The 24,719-nt window shown below is 43.7% G+C and overlaps 1 pseudogene; it reads left to right on the top strand.

Annotated features, from left to right (window-relative positions):
- The first annotated feature begins 7,178 nt into the window (after positions 1-7,178).
- Positions 7,179-8,053, top strand: LOC136494698 (flowering-promoting factor 1-like protein 4; annotated as a pseudogene).
- The last annotated feature ends 16,666 nt before the right edge of the window (positions 8,054-24,719 follow it).

The following is a 24,719-nucleotide window of genomic DNA, read 5'->3' as shown; positions in this document are numbered from 1 at the left end:
GCAAACAACCCCTCTGTCTAAATGAAAAGGACACATGAGGGTCACACAAAAAGCCAGGGGAACCCCTGATCGCCCTCTTAGAGGCTCGAGGGCTCTTCCTGCAACCAGGTCAAAGACGAGCAACCCAAACTCACAGGGAAAATGCGATAAAGAGCACCGAGCCCGTTACGGTCCAGGGGTTCAAAGGCTGGGCCCCCAAAGGTTTCGACAGCCGACCCAGGATGAACAGAGTCAGGGATGACTATGGGCGAGCCCATACATGGCCAAGGCCCAAGCAAGCAAATGCTTGGGATGCCCTAAGTCATGTCTGAAACTGTCAGGGAGGTCTCCGAATGGGATCCCACCGTAGGGAGGCATCGAGCCCCTAGGGCCCATCGAATGGCCCTAGGACCCACTAGAGAAGCCCTCTAGTACTTTTGGAGTGCGTCTCTGGACCACTTGCCGACCCCTATTGAATGGGGCACGGGCCTCCACTCAGACTTACCCGATAATAGCTCACCAGAGGTGTCACTGCTCGCGCCCACCGAGGATAGCATGGCATCCTCCACCCCTCCTTCCAAATGAAAAAGATGCGTGAGGGCTGCACAAAAAAGACAGGGAAACTCCTGATCGCCCTCTTGCTCCGCGCAGAGGCTCAGGGGCTCTTCCTGGAACCAAGCTAAAGACTCAGCGACCTGAACTCGCACTCATGGGCTCGGCAAACGCAATGTAACCCCTCGCACGATGTAAGAAAAGCCCCTAGAGGAATAAATCCACTCCTCCAGGCCCTCGGGGGCTACACCCGACGGTTGCGTTCGCGTGCACCCATCGAGGCCTCGAGTACGAAAAATCATCCCACCAGGAGCTACCGTGAGCCGAGTCTCGTCAAAACCTCAAGGAGAGCGCTCACGCTCTCCATGAGGCTCAGGGGCTACTGTCGGGTACGATAAAATGGGGTCCCCTGAGAAAAAACCAAAAAAATCGCTTAGACCCCATCAAAATCAGAGCCAAGAGACAAACTATTGGCTAACCCCCGGCCTTGTTCGAGGCCACCAACTCTCCGCCTCGCTCAAGGCCTCGCACGAAAGGCCTCGGACGGCCTACCGAACCTCCGCCTCGCTCGAGGCCTCGCACGAAAGGCCTCGGACGGTCTACCAACTCTCCACCTCGCTCGAGGCCTCGCACGAAAGGCCTCGGATAGGGCATCAATTTTCTGTCTCGCTCGAGGCCCCGCATGTAAGGCCTCGGACATGGTAATAATTCTCCATCTTGCTCGAGGCCGGCTCGGCAATGGCCCCCTCGCCTCCGCCTCAACGGATCTCCCTGACAGAACGTCATGCCCAATTAATGCGACTAATCACCCCTGCGACATCAGCCGGACGACGGCTCGACACAGCAAAGCGGCCAATGAGACGGGAAGTCACATCAATACCATACTATCCGAGACAGGATAGGGCAGGGGTTACCGGCCACTGTGCTTTGTACTGTGCCCACGACCGGCGCCTGCACTACACTGTGCTATCTAACCCCTGCTCCAGGAACAACACGGCGTGGGGAGTCAAGTCTGGGTCACTATAGCCTCGGAATTAGTGTACAGGATCAACTGCTCCCTCCAAGCCTTGGCAATCCACTTCAGGGTCTCGGCAACCTCGGGATTCGCGCCCACCGAGCTCCCCACGATGGCTTGGCCTCGGCACCAACTAAGCCTCGACTCTTTATGTGGCCAACACATAGCGACCGACATGTCGCCCGCCAGGCCCTGTGTCAAGCTATCACTAGAGCTCCCATGTCGCACAGGATCAAATGTGACCGGTGTGTTGCTCCAGCACTTCAAGGGTAGGATTGCTCCATCGATCATGCCGCCATAGTGACAGGCTATAGGGCTTGGACATGCCACCTCTGTTCGCATGATGCCACGTAGCAAACACATGTATCACCCCTGTCCCCCTTCAACTATAAAAGGGAGAGACCAGGGCCATTTCTAGGGATGGAGGACAGACTTACTCTCACGCTCACACACACTCAGGCATAGACGAACTCACTCGCACACAAGCAACACTCTATAACACACACTCTTCCCCGTAGCCTGAGATCAACATCTCAAGCAATTCACATCGCTCCATGCAGAGACCTAGGATTAGCTCCTCTCTCACCTCGCTTGTAACCCCCTACTACAAGCACTTCAGTGCAAGGAATACAAGATTGATCTCTCAGACTGGACGTAGGGCACCTATTGCCTGAACCAGTATAAACCTTGTGTCTCTTTGTATCACCATCCGGGATTGGGGCACGCAGTACATTTTCACTAGTTGGTTGAGGGCTCGCCGGTCCAAAACACCGACACTACCTTGGGCGTGGGTTAAGGGTTAGCACAAAAACAAAATGATGAACCTGATAACTAGCTTGAGCTTGGAATTTTTGGAGAGCTTTCTTGCACTAAAACTTGTTGGAAAATGATTGAAAGAATCTTGGGAGCAAGTGAGTAAGTGGGAGAGTGAAAATGAGAGACTGTGAGAGGGGTGAGGAGCTCTCAAGGCCAGCCTCGTATTTATAAGCACGGAAAACCGACAACAGCAACATGGGGCAATGGTCACACACCTCCTGTCCAAAGGGCAGCGCCAACGGCCACCTGTAGGGGCCGACCGACCCCTAGGGTCGCCCGCCTCCCTGGTGGGCCTGCTCGGCCTATCCTTTGGCAGGGAGTGGCCAATGGCCAATTCAAACCAGTGACCGTTGGGGTTTTGTCCAGATCCCCAACGGCTTGCTCGATTTTAATTTTCCAATAATTTTTTATTGAATTTTTAATTTTTATAATTATTGCAAAAATGATAACTATTAATGATAAACTATTCTTATTCAGAAAATGATTTTTGTAGAATTTTTTTTGAAGATTTTTATTTTGACATAAAAATTCAAAAATTTCAATCTCAGAAATATTCATTTTGAATGTTTTTAAATTTAAAGATAACTACCGATTTACCTTTGGCAAGGGTTCGACATTTTTGGTCCGTCGGACAAGACCTCTCCTCCTTAATTGATTTGTAGCTGCATTAACATTTTTGACGGAGTTCTCGGGTTCCCCGAGGTTTTCCCCGAATGATCGATAGGAATGGCGGCATCTGTTCGTGAAATTTGAGTTTACATTGTTTTGTTAAAACTTAATTGATTTTTCACTGCGTAGGATAAACTTTCTATTTGAGAGTTGATGTTCTCTAACATTTTATCATTATACATCAACATTTTAGTGATATTTTCATTAAATTTGACTTGGCCTAAAACTAATTCTTTAAAAGAAGGTTGATTCAAATTTTAATTGGCATTGAAGTTTGAATTACCTTGCGGGCAGAATTGGTTATTCCACCTGTTATTACCTGATGGTTGGCGAAACTTGTTGTTGATGAAGGCAGCTTCTTCGTGGGTTTTGCTACAATCATTCCCCGAATGGCCAACGTTTCCACAGACCTCACACGTCATGTGTGAATCCATGGCCTAGACAGTGCCCATCATGGCGTCTTTATCTTAGGCCCGTTCCTCTAGTCTTTTCATCAATAAATCTATTTTTGTGGAAAGCATGTCCATCACCTTCACGGTATGTATTCCTTTTTGTGTTTTCCTTTCCTCCCCCAGCATTGATTCGACACCATTTTATTGATTAGAGCCATGGCTCCATCAATGATGAGGGAAAGGAAAGCGCTCTAGCAGCAGTGTCGAGGTGGCCCCTAGACATGGGTACTAATCCATCATAAAAAATTTGGTGCACTAACCAATTTTAAATCTCGTGGTGCGGGCATGCTTAGATGTAGTCTTGTAGCCTCTCCCACACCTCGGGAATGGTTTTTATGGAGCTTTGCTGAAAGTTCGAAATTCGTCCCCTCAGGGCATTGGTTTTGCCCATGGAGAAGAACTTGGTGAGGAACGCCGCAAAACATTTGTCCCATATTTTGACAGCTTCCTTTTTCTTGTAAAACCAACTCTTCGCCTTCTCCGAGATGGAGAAGGGAAACAAGCGGAGCTTGATGCTCTCAGGTGCGATGTCCTTGATGATGATCGTGTCGCGCAACTCGATGAAGTGTTGGAGATACGTGTTCACATCCTAGCTTGGCAAACCATGGAATTGGTTTGCCTCCACCATCGTGATGAGGCCATTACGGAGCTCGAAGTTCCCATCCCCAATGTTAACAGCAGGCCCAATGGGCACGTTGGCAACAACGGGGTTGGAGTAGTTGCGGAGGGTCTTGGCAATGATTGGAGTAGCGGATGGTGCGAGGGTGACTGGTTCGACTGTCGGAGGAATAGCAAAAGAAGAAGCGGCTTGAGACTGTTTCTTCCTTAGGAGTGCCTCTGAATTTTGAGTGTACTTGTTCGGCATGTCGAAACCGGTCATACACTATCTTATTTTCACCCACAATAGGAGAAAATAAGCAAAGTTAGCCTACATAAACAATGGCTACCTTACATGCATATTATCATGAACATGTCCTACTAGATTCTTTAATCAATATGCCTTCCCTGGCAACAGCGCCAAAAACGCTTGTTGACACTTCTTAGCGTAGCTTCTAGGTTTGTATCCCTAGCAACTACGCCAGAAGTGCTTGTTGGTATTTCTTAGTGTCATTACTAATAATTAGCAATGCCACTAGGTAATAGCCTTGATAGTTCCTTAATAATTTTAGATATTTATCCACAAGCGCACGGAGCTATCATTATAGCATTTCACCCAAAAGTATTTAGGGTATCGTTATTTATATTTTCCCAAAGGAAGACATTTGATTAAGAGTCTAGTATGGATATGAACTTGAATAATAATGCTTGTAAGTACACCAATGTTTATAACACGGACAAGAATGGTAATTTTAGGATAATGCACACACATTTGGCAATCCTCAATGGATAAAATAAAGAGAAAGAATAAAAGAATAATCTTAAGTCGAGCAGGCATTGGTCTAGTATAGTCTTATAAAGATTAGTTAATGATCATACAAGTTACATTTTTAGTTTTGGGGCTAAGTGTAAACAGGTCAGGAGGCCACCGAGTACTGGTCTGCCAGCAACCTCATGTGATAATTTAGACTCCTACACCCCAGTCGAATGTGGGGGATTACAAGGGACGGACAGGGCTATCACCACCTGCCGCCTACCACCTCAACCGTGGAAGGGACAATGCATTCACCTGTCTCTCCATACCCAAGCACCACGCTTGCGTATACAGAAACTACCCAAATCCCCCTGGGTCCCCAACCCTACAGATCAACAAGTAAAGGACTTGGGCAAACCTAATGGCACGATGAACCGCCACCTCAACTTAGCTTTAATTTTGATTATATAAGTTATATGAGTGTTTAAGCATAAAGTTAAGTGTACTACTCTCATGATACACCAACTATAGACTAGTTCATATATCAAGATTATAACACAACAACTATACTCTTGTTTATAAGTATGACTATAAATATCATATGAGAGCATAACTTTGGAAGAACTTATATTTCTATTCTTACCCAAAGGTCTCTTCTTACTTGGAGCCAAGCTCTCCAAGGTAGATTTTCCTTGCTCTAAACTACTAAAAGAAAGTAAAGCTACAACTAGAGAGTGAGGTGTGAGAGGTGTTGCTCAATGTGAGTGTGTTAAGAGAGGGGGTACCCGTCTATTTATACAAGGGGAAGAGGCGGTGCTTCGTCTATTCTAGGCACGAAACCTCACGCTGCACCGCCTCAGCATGGAGGCATGCTCCGCCACAGCAAGGGGTTGCTGAGGAGTGCTGGCACGGGGTCAGGCGCCCCTTGGGGTCGATCGCCCCTTGACTGTAACACCTCGCCACCGCCTTCGCGTGCCAGGCTTTGGGCTGGGCCTGGATCAGCCTCGATGGTGCTTTGCCAGATTTGTATTGAGTTGGTGGGCGTCTCCCTTGTTTCTTTGGGCAAATCGGTGTCCGAAGGCGCCTTTCAGTGAATGTCTCCATGTATTTGTGTGTTTGTGACCTGCAAAATAATGTTCTCCAAATATATGAGGAACTTGGTTAATAGTAAATGCATAACTGTTTAAGTTTGCCAATTTCTCCTCTTTTTTTAACTTAATTGGCAGTTGGATTTGATTGGTAAAGACCCCCAACACTGGCATGGATCCATGGGGGCGTGCAGCCACCTGCGACACCGGCCACGTGGCCGCCGGGGCACTTGGGCTCGCCGCTCAGGGCCGCCAGGACGCCTGAGTGCCACTGCAGGGCAGCTCGACGAAGTTGCTAATGCGGCCACCAGGGACGCAGGCCACGCGGCTGCCGGAGCGCCTGGCCTTGCCGCTCCCTACTGCCGGGAGGCCTGAGCGTGGCCGAGCACGGCCTCTGCTGCACTAGAGCTCCGGCGAGCGGCCTGGCGGCGGCTCGTCTTAGCCTGCCGTGCACTCTCCCGCCGGTGGCTGCCCTCAGTCCGGCCCCACGCGTCCCAAAGCCGGCGGCAACTACCCGCACCGGCGACTGGTGCAAGAAACACGAAGGGAAAAGGAAAGAAATGAGCTAGGGTTTGGAGGAGCTGAAGGTTTTGTTATGCACAGGCGTGTCCTCGGCCGTTGGATGAGATTAGATGGCTTAGATTGAGCCAAGCCTTAGCAGGCCGGCAGGCCTAGGTGGCCTAGTGCGGGTGTACGGCCCTAGCCCAGGTAACCATGCTTAATTAAGGCCCCTGCGGTCATTCAGCAGACCGAAAGGCCATAAAGGGCCTCGCTGTTTATAAGATTCAGGTCAAAATAAGCAAACAATTAAATCTCAGTTTAATTTATTATTAGTGCTTATAATTTCCTATTTTATTTAAGGATTTGTTTAAGCACCATTAAAGTAAGTAATATTGTCCAGTATAAATTAAGTCATCTCCAAATTTAAGTTCATTCAATAAACTATGTGTCCCGTGCTCCCGTTGTAACGTACTAGCATTTTTGTTAGTATAAATAAATAGACGCCTTTTAATTTTATTAGTTTGGGGGTCATGATAAGAGTCCCGCACTACTTTACCATGAGCAGAAGAATACTCACGCAGGTAACCGTCACCATCTTGATAACACATCCTGACGGCTCAGATTATCCCGTGCTTTGAGTAGGCAATGGATTGGAATCTTAAAAATCGGGGCTCTTGTTCCTGAATCGTACGGCGCAGAGGCTGCGTTCGCTCGGAAGCTTCCAACGATCCCACCGCCCACATCAACTCTTTCCAATGGAGAATGGTGAGCCGGCGGGATCCACCTTAGCCGATGGAACAGGTGGGTGGGCAGTGGGCCCAGTTCCCTCCGCTCACGCCAGCATCTTCCCCTCTTTTCCGCAGTATATATACCTCTGCCACATCCTGCGGCTCCTTGCATACCGAATAATATTGTACAGTTTCCAGCTCCTGTAGCAAGAAAGAAACGATGTCGGGAGTTTGGGTGTTCGAGGACGGGATCGTGCGGCGTGCGGACAGCGACCCGCCCAGCGGCGCCGGCGACGGCGGGTCGCGGCCGAACAAGGTGCTGGTGCACGTGCCCAGCGGGGAGGTTGTGACGTCGTACGATGTGCTGGAGCGGCGGCTCCGCGAGCTCGGCTGGGAGCGCTACCTTTACGACCCCTGCCTGCTCCAGTTCCACCAGCGCTCCACTGTGCACCTCATCACCGTGCCCCGCGACTTCGCCCGCCTCAGGCTCGTCCACATGTACGACGTCGTCGTCAAGACCCGCAACGTCTTCGAGGTGCGCGACGCCGCCCCAGCCTGATGATGGTCTTCGTGGCGACGCTAACTAGCTGCGGCTGTGCCTTTACCGACCCTAGCTCGTCGGACCGGTGCTGGGAGGTCTGCCTGCCGCCGCCGTATCAGCGTACGTACGCATGTATTGTATGTTTGTGATTGGTATATATTATCGAGTACATACGTGTGATTTGCATGGTGCAGCGCGCTCTCTTGCATGGTGTCCTACGTTGTCTGCCGCCAAATAAATGTTACGCGAGAGCGCGCCGCCGCCGCTGTATGCTTCTTATATGTCCGGATTTGAGGGTGTGTGTTTCTTTGAAACAAAGGCTTGTACATATATAGATTGATTTTATATGGCCAATCATGGATTATAATAGCTAATTTTTGGTATTCAACTTTGCCAAAGTTTTTACCGTCGATTTTGACTTCTGGATCAGTTGCTCCTTCCATTATATATATGGATTAGGAGATGAAAATGTTCAATTTTAAAACTTTTTAAATGGGATATATGGGCATTTGGAATTCAGCAAAATGTTATTTGATACGTGAAATTAAGTATAATAGAACTTCAACATAGATACTCAGGTGTTTAAAGCTAAAATGAATCCTTTTAATGATGTTGGCCAAACTGAACTCCATGTGAAACTAAGCATAAAATTAAAGCAACTATAGATTTACAAATTATGAGAACCATGCTTGAAATAGGTATCACTCAGCTATTCTGAACAACTTTGAAAAAACATACCAAATGTACATTTACAAAAATATACTTTATTTGGGTACGATTAAACTTAATAAGAAAATAATAAATAATACTATTGTTTTTTCATAAGTTTATCTATACAATTTTAAATTATATAATGCTTAGGTTGTAGATAAATCATAGTGCGTATAATAAAGTTTCTACATACTCTACAAATTTACTAAATCAAACAACTATTTTAACTATGGCCATGCTGTCACCATGTCACATCACGCCATGTCAGAAGCATCCCAAATTTGAGCTAAGTTCTAATTTGAAAGTGAATGGTTTTGATAGCCGAGGGCTGAAAGGCGATGAGTCTCATATTAGGCTTGTTTGAGACTACTCCCCTCTACATCTTATTAGCTCCACTTCACATTTTTTAGCTAAATAGGTGCAGCTTCGCAAAATATGCTCTATAAAAAAAGGTGGAGTTGTGAAAACACCTAAAAGGATGTTCCAGAAGCTCTACATTTTTTTTGAATGGCCTCATGTTGAAGTTTGTGGAGTAGTTTCAAATAGACCCGTATAGTTGAAGTTTGATGATTGGACTCAACCCTCATAGTTTAGTGCTGTACAGTAGAATTTTCTAGATACTCCCTCCGTTTTTTTAAGTGTCACATTTGGTTTTTTATAGATACTCCCTCCGTAAATAAATCTAAAAAATATAAATCTTATGACATGAAACTATATAAATTTTTTAAAATCAATGATCAAAGATACATACGTTTGACTTAGGACAAACCAAATGTGACACTTAAAAAAATGGAGGGAGTATATATTAACTCCAAAATGTTTGACAATGTTTCCTCCAAACAATTAATTCTAAATACACTGCAGTGCCCACAAATCTTAGATTATTACTGCTATTTCAACATTCAAAACAAAAGGTAATAATAATTGATCAGGTCAATTATATTATAATTTTATTTTCCCTATTTAATTTTTCACATTTAACTTACAGAAATCCACTAGAAAAAATAGGATGGAAGAATTTGGATAGAATATAGTATATTTTTATTTTATGTTTTCTCATGTATAATTTGGGCTTGTATTATGTCGAATTTTAATATAATTCCCCTTTCCTTCGAAAGAATATAACTGATGAGTAAAACCTGAAATACATACACTGAAATGAAACAAAATTGCATTGTGTGCTTTAAAAGCGAATTTGTTAGCAATGCATCTATGGGGAAATAAAAGTTGTACACAAGCGCTATGTAGCTAAGACACTACATTGAATGATGCAAACAGAGATTTGAAGGGGCTGAATGGGAGAAAATTATTTTCTATAAACTTGATCTCTATCCTAAATCAAGTGGAAGAAAGAACAAGTCAGAGAAACATCTAGAACCTCACGAAGTTGAATTTCATCTCAGGATTCGTGAAACTTCAGCTGTTACTCGCAGAAGTTTCGAACCACTACTGCATTACCACCAATCACCACTATTGATGGTCATTAACACCTCATTTTATACCCTCAACCATGCCTAAATTGGTCATACAAATGACGTAAAACATAGTCATAGGGCTTACTTCTAACCATTTCCACGAGTTGTGATGACTATGTGAGTGTAGAAACAAGGTGATTATGTACATGTTAAAAAAACTTACTCAAATGCCCATTTTAACTACACCATGTCAAAGGGCTCATCAAGATACACAAAATCAAGTTTTGGTTCGCCCAATTCGGAATCCGGATGACAAAGTTATGGCTTCCGGAAGATTACAAGACGGGTCAGGCTAGATTTGGGCACTGAGGGAGTCGGGCAACCCCCTAAGGCATCAGGTGACATGGACGTGTCCAACGGCCCCCAAACTTGGCCAGGGGCCTCCACCCTCACCCAAGAGCACAAGGGAAGCCCTATCCACCTCATAGACTCAAATGGGTGTCTAGGAATCAGACTGGGTGATCCAATCCAACATGAGCCCATAACCGAAGAAAGGAAATTCCAAACATGATGAAACTTTGTACCCAAGCTTTGGAGAAGCGTAGATCAGTGCACCACCTCAACATCAATGGTAGAAGGCTGCGAGGGGTGTCAGGTGATGGCCCATGGCATCGGGCAATGGCCCAAGTGCACCAAAACCACCTCAGACAAAGTCGGCTGGCCATCAACCGCCATCTAGAGTGCATCCAAGCCGTTGATTTGCAATGTCAGTGGAATGGAGCATCGGTCGGCGCCCAAGGATGTTGCCCGACCCCTACTAGAACCGACCTTGGGGAGCTATAAATAGTGGTGTCAGGCACCATTTGTATCAATCCCATCAATATCTTATAGAATAGAAGCAAGGTGAAGCTCTGTAGCTCTACTACTTAGAAGTAGAAGATAGAGAGAGAGTGAGGAGAAGCTTGGAGAGCAGCTGAGGCTATTGGCATCTTCTCTCACTTGTGCCTCAGAAGATGAAGCTCTTCTTCGAGTGAAGTCTGGGATCTGCTATGGTAACTCTGATCTCTTGCATTACTTAAGTGTTGATTTTTATTGTTGTTGTTTACGGATTTCACCGCTCGGTTAGGGTGCTCTGATCTTATTTCACAGCTAGGATCAGAATAGTAAGTTTATAGATTAAGCATGGTGCTTAGGCTATAGCTTGCATATGTTTACAGCTAGGTCTCTAGATAGTTAGTGGTATGTAGCAGGTGGCGACAGCCCTACCATCCTGTGTATTCAATAATGATAGGTCTAGTTATTAAAATGTAGGGCTCGTGGTAGACGTTGACTGGTTAATCTCCTAGGTTGGCTAGACGGGCTATGCCCCAAAGTAAACTACTATGATATAGTCCTCCTTAGTCTTGCCTTAGTTCATAGAAACCAAGATATCCTCTCTACCTATTATCACTACCCTTGCTCTATCCTTGGACGCTCTTGTTTCTTCACTAGTTCACTTCACATTTCCAATGGAAATTCGATACTCTTGGAATATTCCCGGGTGAAAGCTACATTAGCATCCATATGCTTGCGGATTTTTATGTTTCCTATTCTAGGTTCGCTCACTGACGGTGAAAGTGGATAGTGAAAACTGAGTTCATCACTATTAGCTTGTAAATTAAACCAAAAGTGATAGCAATGTTTTACATCTCCAGTTATGACATTTAGTGGATGGCTTCCTAGGTACATGCCACAGAAAGCATCATTGTTCATGGGGTGTCATTCATTGTGAGTCTCCATGGCTCGGGTGGAGTCAAGAACACAAGAGAAGACATGACGATGTATCTGTTGACATTTCTTAACATCACTACCAGATTTTGTATTCCCTGGCAACGACGCTAGAAATGCTTGTTGGCATTTCTTATGTTCATGTAGAATATTTTGCAAGCACACAGAATACCATTGTAGCATTTCACCTAGGAGTATTCTAGGATATCATATTTATCCACACGGAGGCAATGGGTTAAAGAAGGTGATAGTCAACCATCATGTATCTACTAACTAGTATACCGACTAGACTAAAGTGGGGGTAAGTGATATACGATAAGAGTTATGGATAATGACACACATAGAAGAATTCCACCATAAGATAGCAGAGCAGACAATCTAGGTTGAGAGGACAATGGGTGAGTACAAGGTTCCTACACACTTCTCTATTACTATGGTTCCATTCTAGAACAGACCATGAGAGTAACTAAGCAATGGGTAAAACTTAGCGACCACACACAACAACACTTTGGGACATCAGAATACTAGCCACAGACAGGGATGAGAAAGGGGCTAGGAAGCTTTGACTTTGGTCCTACGATAGAGCCGCCCAATTTATACATGATCAAGTACGGCTATCCCCATTTAACATGTTGACCCACGCGTACTTTCACTTATATAAACCTGGTAGTTCGCCAAGTGTCACGAAGGACCTCGGTAAATCAACATCATAACCAAGATCGCATGATTAAGCAAATACACATCACATACACAGAGTTATAGCAAAATTAATATTACAAATGGGTTCACAAATAATAGTACAAGTTTGGGTTTTTAAAACTGGTTAAAGGAAAACAACATAGCTTTCAAATGATTACATTAATATAAGTTCCAAATACATTGCTAGCATTAGTAACATTCTCTGATAAAAGCATATAGATGAGAAATAAATATAGAGTCACCGAGCCCACTGGCGGTTAGCCACCATCTTTAGCAGGCCGAGAACTTCACCTGCAACATGGTGGGATAAACCCTGAGTACTCGAATATACTCGGCTAGACTTACCCATCATAAACCCAAAATAAAGTGACACCGAGTATGCAAGGCTTTATAGGTGGAGCTAGCTTGACAACATTTTGCATAAAAACCACTAGTTGAGCTATACATTTTATAATTCGGTAAACAAGTTAATTTTAGCTATTCATCTCTAGATTAGCACCTGTACTAGAGCAATCATGTGATTAAGCTAACAAGCATTAGTAACCATATCCTGTGTAACATTTCCATACTCATCATAACCATCAAATTCTATTAATTAATGCTACGTTGCCGCTGCTCAGTCAAGTTCTCACTATCCGAGAGAGACTACGACTCGAATCGATTCTAACTAGCTGGGGCATTATTCCTAACACAAACCCAAATATACCTGCACCAAGGTAGTCTTGGATCACCTTGGGTATAACTTAGGTACAGTCGTGGGTCTGATCAGCACTGCACCCTTAGGGATACTACCAGTCTGCTAGGAAGTTTAGGCCTAGCTTGCCCTTGGACTCATGCCACTGGCTCCCCACATATCCTTACTACCTCTAGTGTGCGCACTTTCAGTTATCGGGTCCCGGCCTGAGTTGATCTACTAGGCTTCGTGGTCAAAATGACTTATCTGGCCAACTAAGTGCTAGGCATGCGTTCAACATAACATGAGGACATATAGTGAATCGGTCCTTAACCGACACAGACGGGGATAAATAGGCACCAAGACCTCCATGCCTTGTTGCTTCTCTATCACAATCTCGCCTGGTCTCCTTTTATTTATCAACACACGGTTATTTCCACGATAGCAAATATAGCCAACCGTGCTTTGGTATCCACATATATCTCGTAGGTGATAGGAAATCACCTGACTTCTAACGGTCTAAGCAATGCTAAGCATACATTCGATCCTGGACCTATGTAGGGTTCGAGGTATATTTCTAGACAAGGTAGTTCTATGCATCAAGTGGTTCCAATCAACTCTTATAACCTAATGCATCAAACATATGGGACTCAAGTGATATTTGTAAAAACATAGGAGGCTTTGAATGCAATAGGGCTTGCCTAGGATCCAACACTAGGTCAGTGTTTGTTAGATGACACTGCTTGGTGAGCATCTCCCATCTCGGCACTTGCTTAGTCCTTCTGTCTTCTGGATGGATTCACCAAACTCCATCTTTGGGTTTGGCTCCAACATCATGTCCTTCATGTGGTGTATCTAGCATACCTAGATGAGATGCAACAATGCGAGTGCATGAATGTTAAGAATGGCAATATGAGATGTCTCACATAAAAGTAATCAAGATGAGCACAAGGTTACACCGAACATATATAAGCACTCCACGTTACTTAATTAAACATCCCACAACCTATCATTCTAGGATAGCAAGGAAGGTAGCACCAAGCATGACACAAGTTCCATAAGGTTTTAGGTATATTAACTCAACATCATCAAAGGCAAGAGCCACACTTAGCAACACACAAAGCAAAACAAGGTGGATCAAACAATTTTAGGTACAAACACAGATTTTGAACAACAGCACCATAGTTACTTGTTTTAATCATACCCAGAGTTCTAGGAATGCAAAAAGTGTGATTCAAGACTTTCTGGAAATCTAATGAAATTATCTAAAACTTTGTTATTAACACTAAAAGCTAATTCAACAAATAACAAGGTCAAAATACATCATGAACAGAGCTTATACAACTAAGGATAGAAAACTGATATTAAATCAGAAATGCATAACTGGAGTTCTAGACATTTAGCAAACATGTTTATTAACTTTATGAAAATATTATTAAGTTATCTATAACTTTATCACTATCATTTTAAGATGATTCTATAGGTAACAAGGTCAAACAACACCAAGAAGGCATCTCTATCTAGATTTGGGCATAAATCTGTCATTCCACTTTGAATAGCTATAACTAGAGTTCTAGACCACTAAAAATGGTGTTCTCTAACATTTTGGAAAGATTTGGAAAATCACTACAACTCTCCTATTATCACTAAGACACAATTCCATGCTTAAATAAGTCAAACAATACAATCGTTCAGATCTATTGAGAGGACATGCAAAAACCTGACAGCAAACTTCTAAAATCTATAACTCCTAAACCATCAGGTCTAAAATTATGAACTTTTAGGACAAGTAGGATAAGGAAATTATATACAACTTTTGTATTCAACATATCTATAGAAAATATCATTTGCATCATAAAAATATCACCACCATAGAAACTGTACAAGCAGCCATAACAACAGAGATACAACTATATGCATTTATCATTTATGTTGTAAACAACTAACATTTTGTTGCTATATATGCAGCTCCATGAAACTCCTAACTATAACCATGCAATCACATTACCTAGCACCAATTATTAGAAGTATTACATGGCATAACAAGCACCTACTAACAAACTTTCATTAGCTTTTCTATATATAAAAACCTATATATTAATTATAGGTGATTCTGCAAACATCTCATTTGGAACTCAAATTTTTATGTGAGATAGATGATGACAAAACATGATTACTCAACAAATCTTACATGCTCAGATTTTATAATTTAATTGCTATGAAAAAGACAAATCTTAATTATTAATAAACATGTGAGAACAAGATAAATCTAAACATCATTATTTTCTATAAACATATAGCCATATTATATGTTATTATGGTATCACAACATCATACAAATATAGTAGAACCACATTTTCCATTTTTACACCTACATAAAAATTATAACTTATTTAAAACCATTTATCAAGCATTAATCAAGTTAAATCAATAACTCAACCATACTGCATCTAATGAACATGAAATTTTTACCATAGTACGCATATAGAATCAGTAACCTACCATAAAAATTTCACAGCAATTGGAGTAACACAACTTTAGATATGAGAATAATAAGCAAAACAAGCTAAAATTGCTTATTTAACAGGATTAAATCAAAACATTATAAAAGCAGTACACAACTAGCATGTTTAATATTTTTATTAGCTATAGAATGTCATCACAAGATTAACACAACTAGAACTACCATTTTTGGACTTCTATAACTCAATATATGCATCCGACAACTTAAAAGGATTTTTAAAAGCACTTTGCAAGAATAAATAAAAATAGCAGAAACTTTCTACTAACACAACAAAGCCAACCCAGCTCGAGCTCCAATTAGAAAAGTCAAAGACCTCACTTGGTACTACAACTTTGTCAACTACACCTTAACCTGGATCATCATGGATTAGGAGATTGAAGGTCGCCAAGTCTCGCTGTCAGGCCAAAATCAGTGCTCTGATGGTGGTCCACAGTAACCAACCGGTTCAGACATCGGCCACCGCATGGAGGCCATGCGTCAGCATTGCGCTGCCCGGCTAGGCCACGTCGGGCCGTTGCTCGCCAACTCGAGCACCAGTGCTCGCCCGTGACCCCGTGCTCTCTCATTTCACTCCCTGCCCTCTCCTTCGCTTCCAGCAGCAGCCGCCGAAGCTCCAAGCTCGCCGCCATCACCATTGCTGGTGCCAGCTCGCACCGCATCATGTCTCCACCACCATAGCAGCTTAGTCGTCATCCCACTGCATCACCATGCCTATATTGCTCACTAGCCGCGCTTGGTAAGGCCTCAACGCCACGCACGCCCTCGCCAGCATTTTCACCGTCGTGGTACGTCGCCGTGGCCCGGTCACCTCCAACCACCACGTGCCACGATAGAGTGCGCAATAGGTTCACTGTAGTTCATTGAAGCTTGGCCGAGCCCTAGATCAAGTCATCACGGTTGCCTCTGGCGCCTCGCCATTGAGCCACGCCGCCATGCCGCCATTACCTCCGCCATCGTGCTTAGCTCCGTCAATCGATCCAATTAGCTAGCTCGTTGTGTTCGCAATGTCTTGGTGATCGTCTTGGTACCGGCGACGTCGCCGGAGAAGCCGCCATCAGCGAACTCTGGTCGAACCACGTTGTCCTGCGTCGTGGCTCTATTTTTCTTTTCCTGACATGCTGGCCCGGCTGACCGATGGGTCCCACCTGTTAGTGAAGGTAAAGTTAAAAGATAGTTCATTTATTTCTAGATTTGCATGCATATTTGGAAAATTAGAAGTGGAGTTTTAGAGATCCAATTTTGGTGAACCAAATTTCGAGATTTTAGAGTTAAGCAAATTAACTGGTGAAGATGAGATTTACTAGGAATCTTGTCTAAAACAAAGTTGTATATAACTCACTTTACTAGTTTGTGTTAAATTTTCATGGCATTTGGCCAAATAGTTTTTGAGTTATGCCCGTTCAAAGTTGGCCTTCAGAAATTGTAGATCTTTAGAAATTCTGGACCAGATTTGATAAATGTGCCTGTTTGACCTTGTTAACTTGGGAATCATGCTAAGAGGTTTAAATATGAATTGTAGACAATTTCATAAGATTTCCAGATTGTCTTGTTGCATGTCTTTTAAATTAGTACAACTCTAGTTATGAGTGAAACTAGTTGCTTCTATTTGCAGCCTTGACTCTATGATTGCAGTGAATAATTTGTTTGCTTGCTATGAGTTGATGTGATGATTTAGATGCTAGGCTAATTAACATAACTTGTTAGTTGTAGGTGCTAGACCTCATACTGAAGATGAACAACCTTATCTTAGGTTGTTAGAGCTTGGTGAGTGTGTTGTTCTTGTTGTCTAGAAAAGATATGCACCTACTCAATAAAATCGGTGTTAATCTTGTATCATCGTGTCTTACATGCGTCCATCTATACATGACTGCACATTTCATCATCACCTTCCATCTCTTGTGCATGCATGATTCTTATACTATGCATATGCATGCAATAGGTGTTCCAGAGAGAGTCACGCTTCTAGAATTCGAGCAAGGACTCCTAGAGGAACAACAGCAAGCCCCGGAGCATTCTAAGTCTCCTATGTTTTGAAAATGGTTACTTTGAGTATCTTTATTTGTGGATGCATTAGGTGATAGGAATTAGATGCAAACACTTGTTGCATATATATCTATTCCTTGTCCAGTAAACGTACCCTGAATTCTATTTAGGTCTAGGAGCAAATCAAAGCTTAGCCTTGCTTAGGATGATGTCTGGTCATGGTTGGTTATATTTGCTATCGTGGAAATAACCATGTGTTAATAATGAATGGAGACCGGGCGAGATGTCGATAGAGAAGCAACAAGGCAAGGAGGTCTTAAGTGTCAATCTATCCTTGTCTGTGTCGTTTATGGACCGATTCACTCTACATCCTCATGTCATGTTGAACACAGCCTAACACTTAGCTGGCCGAATAAGTCATTCCGACCGCGAAGCCTAGTAGTTCGACTCAGGCCAGGAACTGAGGGGTCGTGCGCATTCTGGAGGTAGTAAGGATGTGCTTGGGGACATTGGCATGAGTCCAAGGGGTCAGGTGCTTAAAATTCCTACACTTCCTGGTAGAGTGTCGCCCTTGAGGATGCGGCGTTGTCTGGACCCGCGACTCTAGAGTTGTACCAAAGGTGACTTGATTGCGACCCCAACGGGGGAAGCAAGGTTTGTGTTAGGAATACCCCTCTAGCTGGATAGGAATCAATTCAAATCGCCGTCTCTCCCAGATAGTGAGAACTTGACTGAGCAGCGGTAACGTAGATTCACTAAATTTAAAGATATGGTTAAATGATGATGATGATGATGATAATGATAATGAGCCATGAAATACCTGATATGGTTATTATCGTTTGCAACTTAATCAAGTGATTGATTAGTACAGGTGCTAATATAGATGGTAGGTAATGGCTAAAAGTCATTGCTAGTATAGGTGAATAATGATAATGATTACTCAAGCTTTTATGCAAAAAAGTTGTCTAGCAAGATCCACTGATAAAGCCTTGCATACTCCTTGGTGTCATTTATTTTTGGTTTATGACAGGTAAGTCTAGCTGAGTACATTCTCGTACTTAGGGTTTATCCCCCCTTGTTACAGATGACGTGCTCTATAACGGCTACTGCAAGTATTGTCTCCACCCTGCGAGGAATGAAGACTAGATCATGGGGCATGATCATCTATGTTATCTTATCATGTTGCATTTGCTGGATATAACTATGGAACTAGCTTGTATTTGAACTAAGTGTGTGTGAGGGTCTCAAACTACTTTGCTTCCGCTATTTATGAACTCATGTTGTAATAACTATATGAACTCCGATGTATGAGGTAATTGTGAACTACTTGTGAAATGGATGTAACATGTGGCTTGTTATGTGAATCACTACGATCTTGGTTGTATGCAAGTTGGTTTGAAATCCTATGTGGTTTCAGTTGACTACCAGGGTTTATATGGGTTCAAGTATGACGGTTGGATCACTCTAGTGATTGCTTTCATACTTGTGCTCTTATAAATTGGTCGGTTCTATTATAGTTGTGATCCTCATAAGGGCACATGGTACTACACAAGGTTCCCAAGACACAAAAAGTTTTGTTTTCCAAAAGATATATTGCAAAGGATCAATGTTGAATCTCGACCATTATTGAGAACAATGTCTGGATGGTCAGAGGGGCATGGCTTTGGTTCGAGCGAGGGTGCTGGTGGACATTTCATTTCACTAGAAAACCTAGGTGAAATGAATGGGGAAATTAACTTCACCTCCTTGGATGAGTTATGGTTGGGATGATGCTCTGTCATGGGGTTTTCTGGGTGAGTGGCGGAAGCAGTTTTCCCAAATTCTTTACCAAGGCTCCCATGGGTAGGTTTTTCTTAAAAAAGTATTTCAGAAGGGTTGCCTATATGAAGATCAAAATTGAGGATGGCAAAGATGTGGAAGTCTAGGTGAACCTCGATTTGATTTATTATGATTGGCACGCCCTTAGCAACCCTCAACACTCGAAGATGAGTCTTGATGAACTTTTAAAGAGTTTATTTGTCGGGACTAGTGCCATGTTACCCAATAGGTTTTTTGCTAGGAATTCTAACATGATACTGGTCCTGACTATGGGGTTGTGTAGGTCTTCTATGTTTGTTCCCCTTAACGAGCAAGGCATGGTCGTGGAATATGAAAAAATCTAAATTGCTTTAGAAGAACGTTTCACTTCCATCAACCATTCCTTTGCTGGTTCTACTTTTGGGAAAACTTTCTCAGAAGGACGTGAAAAGTTTTCATGCCCAACATATTTCGAGGTGTTGCCATAGTCCTTGAATTTCATAGGGAACACCAAAGGATGAATTAATCTTTCCTTCTATGTTCATTGTTTGGGTGAGGGCTCACGAGTTGAATCTAAGGATGGTATTGGTTTGGATTCGACTGGTGAGGACTCCTCAACACTCGATGTAACTTTTGCCTAGAGGGATTTAGTTCTTATGACAAAAGAAGAGTGTTTGTCGATGAAGTGCTCAAGGAATTCTACTTGTTCCGTAATTGTCTTGTGTGTCAAACGACCTTCGGCTGTCACATCTAAGCATAGGTTAGCAACCATGTCAATACCCAAACAAAAGAGTCACAACAATATGCTATTGGGTAAAGACAAGTCTAGGCCAGCATGTATTAATGCTAAAAACCTAGCCCAGGCTGCACCTATAGACTCCTTCTCATATTGCTCAAAGTCAAGGATCGCCCTTGGTAGAGAGTCGAGACGAGATATAGGGAAAAATGCAAGGTGAAACTTATTTTTAAGTTCATCCTAGTCCCCAATCATACTTTCTATAGCATGTGTGTACCATTGCTTTGTCTTCCCCATGAGAGAGGAGGGAAACAATTTCCACTTTAAAGTTTCCTATGTCATGCCCGGGATGCTTAGGCACGAACACATCTCCTTGAACTTGTGTAGGTGATGGCAGGGGTTTTCATTGTAGTGCCCTAAGAAGGGTTGTGCCTGAACCATGGCTATTAAGCTAGGGCAGAGTTCACATCCAGAAAAAAAGTTTGGTTTTGGTGGTGGCTCAGAGAACTCGCCCTTTGAAATGGGCTGGTATTGGATAGGAGTGGCTTTCATGGTGAAAATATTTTTTTGTGTTTTTTATATAAAGAAAAGATACAAGTACAAGGACTAAATAGGTTCGAAGAAAATATGACAACCATTCCCTAGCAATGGTGTTAGAAATGCTTGTTGGTATTTCTTAATGCATATAGAAAGATTCTGCAAGTACATGGAATTACTGTTGTAGCATTTCACCCAGAAGTATTCAGGGTATTGTATTTCAACGGGGAACAGAGGTACTCTTCTAGCTAGTTCGTCCAAGGACAACACAAGGGTAGAGTTGATATAAGTTGAGATGGATTGTAAGGTTCTAGTGTCTAAGGATAGATAAACTCTACTTCTACTTGCTTGCTTCGAGCATCGGTGAATACTTGGTCTACAAAGAATTGCTGGCCTATAGCTCTACGTCGAACCTGGACATGGGGATTACAATGGATAGACAAGGCTATCACCACCTACCGTCTACCCCTCAACCATGGGGAATGAGGCAAATGAAGGTAGCCTCTAGCCTAGACACCACATCTATGCTATTGACTACTACTCTAGCGTTGCGTAGGGTTATCTGTCTTTATCAGGGCCCTCTACTAGAGTATCCACTGCAAGAGCAGATGACAAACCCGCTAACAAGTAAGACTAAAGTTTAACTAATCAAAAGACTTTACAACCAAAAGAACCATAGACACTCACTTAGCGGGAGAACCCAACGAAGTATAGCGCAGGTGTTCATTGAGGTACAAGATGGGGAGACACCGACAAGTCCGATGCTTCCCCGAACTCTCCCTCACATCTCTTCCTACTACACAACTCTAGCTAGCTAGCTAGGGCCTAACCCCATGGAATGATGCTCAAGTGAGGTGCTCTTGATCCTTGTGTGTTGTGTGTTGTAGAGGGGGGTACCCCTCTATTTATACAAAGCTCAAGGTGATGTTGGTGGCTATTCTTGGTGTGAGAACTGGCTCCCACCACCTTAGCATGGAGCCATGCCATCGCCTATCAAAGGGGTGGCTGAGGTGCACTAGCAGGGGGGTGTTGTGCCCCTAGGGGTCGACCACCCCTTGACCATGCCATCTCACCACCGCCTTCATGCGGTGGGCTGTAGGCTAGACGTGGGTCACTCCTCCATGGTGTTTTGCCCTGGTTGAGTTGAGATGATGGGCGTCTTTGTTATTTCTTTGCAAAAATTAGCGTCGGAAAGCGCCCTTCGGTAAAATCTTCCATGTATTTGTGTTTGTGACCTGTAAAATAATGTTCTCCAAATACATGTGGAACCTGGTTAATAGTAAATGCATATGTGTTTTAAGATTGCCAATTTATCCTCGTTTTGCACCTAAGTTGGCGATTGGATTTGATCATTAAAGACCGCCAACAACTAGCGGTAAACTGCCCAAAAGGGTTTCCGCACAGAATTCTGACATGATGTTAGTCTCGACCATGGTATTGTGCAGGGCTTCTACAACTGTTCCCCTTAACAAACATGGCATGGTCGTGGAAGGTGAAAGAATCTAAATTTCTTTGGAAGAACATTTCACTTCCATTAACTATTCCTTTGATGGATTTACCCTTGGGGAAACTTCCTTTATGTGCTTTTTGTGCCACGAGAGTTTTGAGGTATTGCCATAATCCTCAAATTTTATTAGGAACTTTGAAGGATGAATTAATCTTTCCTTCGGTGTTCATGGTTCGGATGAGTGCTCATGAGTCAAACCTAATGATGCTAAAGGTTTGGACTCTACTGATGTGGACTCCTAGCAGAGTTCACGGATCCTAGCATCGGGCATAGCCAAGGCAATTTAGGGATCAGAAAAGATGGAGTCATGGATCCTAGTGTCGATCGTGCCAAGGCAGTTTAGGGATAGGGCAAGACAGAGTTCGTGGATCCTGGCATCAGGCACAACCGAGGTAGTTTTAGGGATAGGGCGAGATGGAGTCACGGATCCTAGTGTCGGACATGCTGAGGTAGTTTAGGGATCGGGCAAGACGGAGTTCGCGGATCCTAGCATTGAGCGTAGCTGAGGCAGGTTTGGGATCGGGGGAGACAGAGTCGCGTATCTTGGCGTTGGGCGTAGCCGAGGTAGTTTAGGGATTGGGCAAGATAGAGTTCACGGATCCTAGCATTGGGTGCAGCCGAGGGAGTTTAGGGATCGGGCAAGATGGAGTCATAGATCCTAGTGTTGGGCATAACTGAGGTAGTTTTAGGGATTGAGCGAGATAGAGTCACGGATCCTGGCATCGGACGTACCAAGGTAGTTTAGGGATTGGGCGAGATGGAGTTGTGGATCTTAGTGTCGGACGTGCCGAGGCAGTTTAGGGATTGGGCAAGAAGGAGTTCGTGGATCCTACCCTTGAGCGCAGCCGAGGCAGTTTTATGGGAGTTCGTAGATCCTGGCATGGGGCGCAGCCCAGACAGTTTAGGGATTGGGTGAGATGAAGTTAGTGGATCCTAGCATCGGGCATAGCCGAGGAGTTTGGGCGTCTTGAGCCCCTAAGCCCTATTGGGTTTGGTTGGTGTTGCAAAACTGACCAATTTATAAGAGTACAAGTACAATGGCAGCACGCAAGCGGTCGCACTATCATACTTGAACCCATATAAACCCGATAGTCCATCGAGTACCATGATGGGTCTCGATGAACGATTTACAACAACCAAGATCGTACATGATTCAACATACATGTCACATATTACATAAAGTTCATAGATACATTTTTATCATCAGAGAATGAAACAAAGTTATTACAAACCAAGTTTGATAAACAAAAGCGGAAGCAAATTAAGTTCGAAAGTAGCATTTGCCAACATAGTTTGTTACAGTGCCAACATACGATCACAGTTGTAACACCTATGGTGTTTTAAACCCTAAAAGATGCCATGTCATCATATGCATTGCACATCATTTGTGTGTTAGCAAAAACTTTGATATACATTCACTAAAACAAGTTTATTTTATGATTATATGTGTTGACTTGTATGGATGAATCAAGTTCAAAACTTTAGCATTGAATTGGAATTTCCGAAAAACCCTAATTTCTAGTATTTAATATTACCCTAGAGAACCTAATTCAAAATCTAAGCATGTTTTGGGGTTCAGCCTAAAAGGAAAAGTGTAGAGCTTGTCAATGTGTACAAAGTTGGTTTTTGGAGTTTTCAAAGTTGTTATATAAAGTTTGAAATAATTTGAAAAAGCGATAAGTGCTTAAAGTGTCCCCTTTTGATCTTAAACTTGCATTTCAAAATGTAGACATAACTTTGATATGGTTGTTAAAGCAAAGTTGTAGAACTTTGAATTTGGAACAACTTATATTTTTGGAGATTTTTGTGTTACCATGCAATGGGAGTAATTTAAGAAATTAGATGGGTGGCAATTCGGTAAATATGGTGAACAGTGTCAGTGGGCGACACCTCACCGTCGGTGAGCTTCCTCGGCGTTCTAGTTGCGCCCGTGGCCTTTTCTAGCTTCACGCTGGCATGATCAGGCTGCTGCATGTCATCTCCTTGCTTCTTTGCCACGATATAAAGGTCGGGACGCTGTCGTCGTCGCTCTTTCTCCTTCCTCTGCTTTTCCCGTCGCCACTGCCCAACTCCGACAAGCCCATGCCATCGCCGTAGCACCTTCTAGTCGTAGCAAAGCTTGCCACAACCCCATCTACTTCTTGCGCACCTAGCTAACCCGTCCTAGTCGCTTGATTTTGCTAGGACGCGCTGCACGCCGTCGTTCTTCCTCGTGGCCAGCGCTCTACGGTCTGTCCCTGCCCTTGCTAAGCATACTTTCAGGTTCACCATGTTGCTCTGGTGCTATGTGGCCCTTTGATTGATCCTTTTGTCCACTGCAGCCACTAGAACACCGCCATTGATGTCAGCTTCATCGCCATGTCTGCTGTGATCATCGACCTGCTTCTCCATTGCTCCTCCGGTCCATCTTTCAGCTCGAGCGTGTTCGAGGTGAGCTCCTAAGACTTCCCAAGCATTTTCTTTAATCGCTACCAGCTTCCTTTCGCCGACGTAGTGCAGCCGTGCCGTCAAGGCCGCCATGGCCGGTGTCGTGCTCAGTCCAGGCTGTAATTGGTGTAGCTTGTACCTCTAATCGAACTGCCATGAGTAGGGGATCATGGTAGTATCCTCGCCGTGGCCAGAGACCTTGCCATCGGTGAGAAATCACCGGTCAGAGGGCTCACCACCGTGGTCAGCGA

This window comes from Miscanthus floridulus, chromosome 11 (assembly GCF_019320115.1).
Source record: "Miscanthus floridulus cultivar M001 chromosome 11, ASM1932011v1, whole genome shotgun sequence".
NCBI classification, from domain to species: Eukaryota; Viridiplantae; Streptophyta; class Magnoliopsida; order Poales; family Poaceae; genus Miscanthus; species Miscanthus floridulus.
Note: the sequence above shows the minus strand (reverse complement) of the source record. Positions and strands in the feature narration are given on the sequence as shown.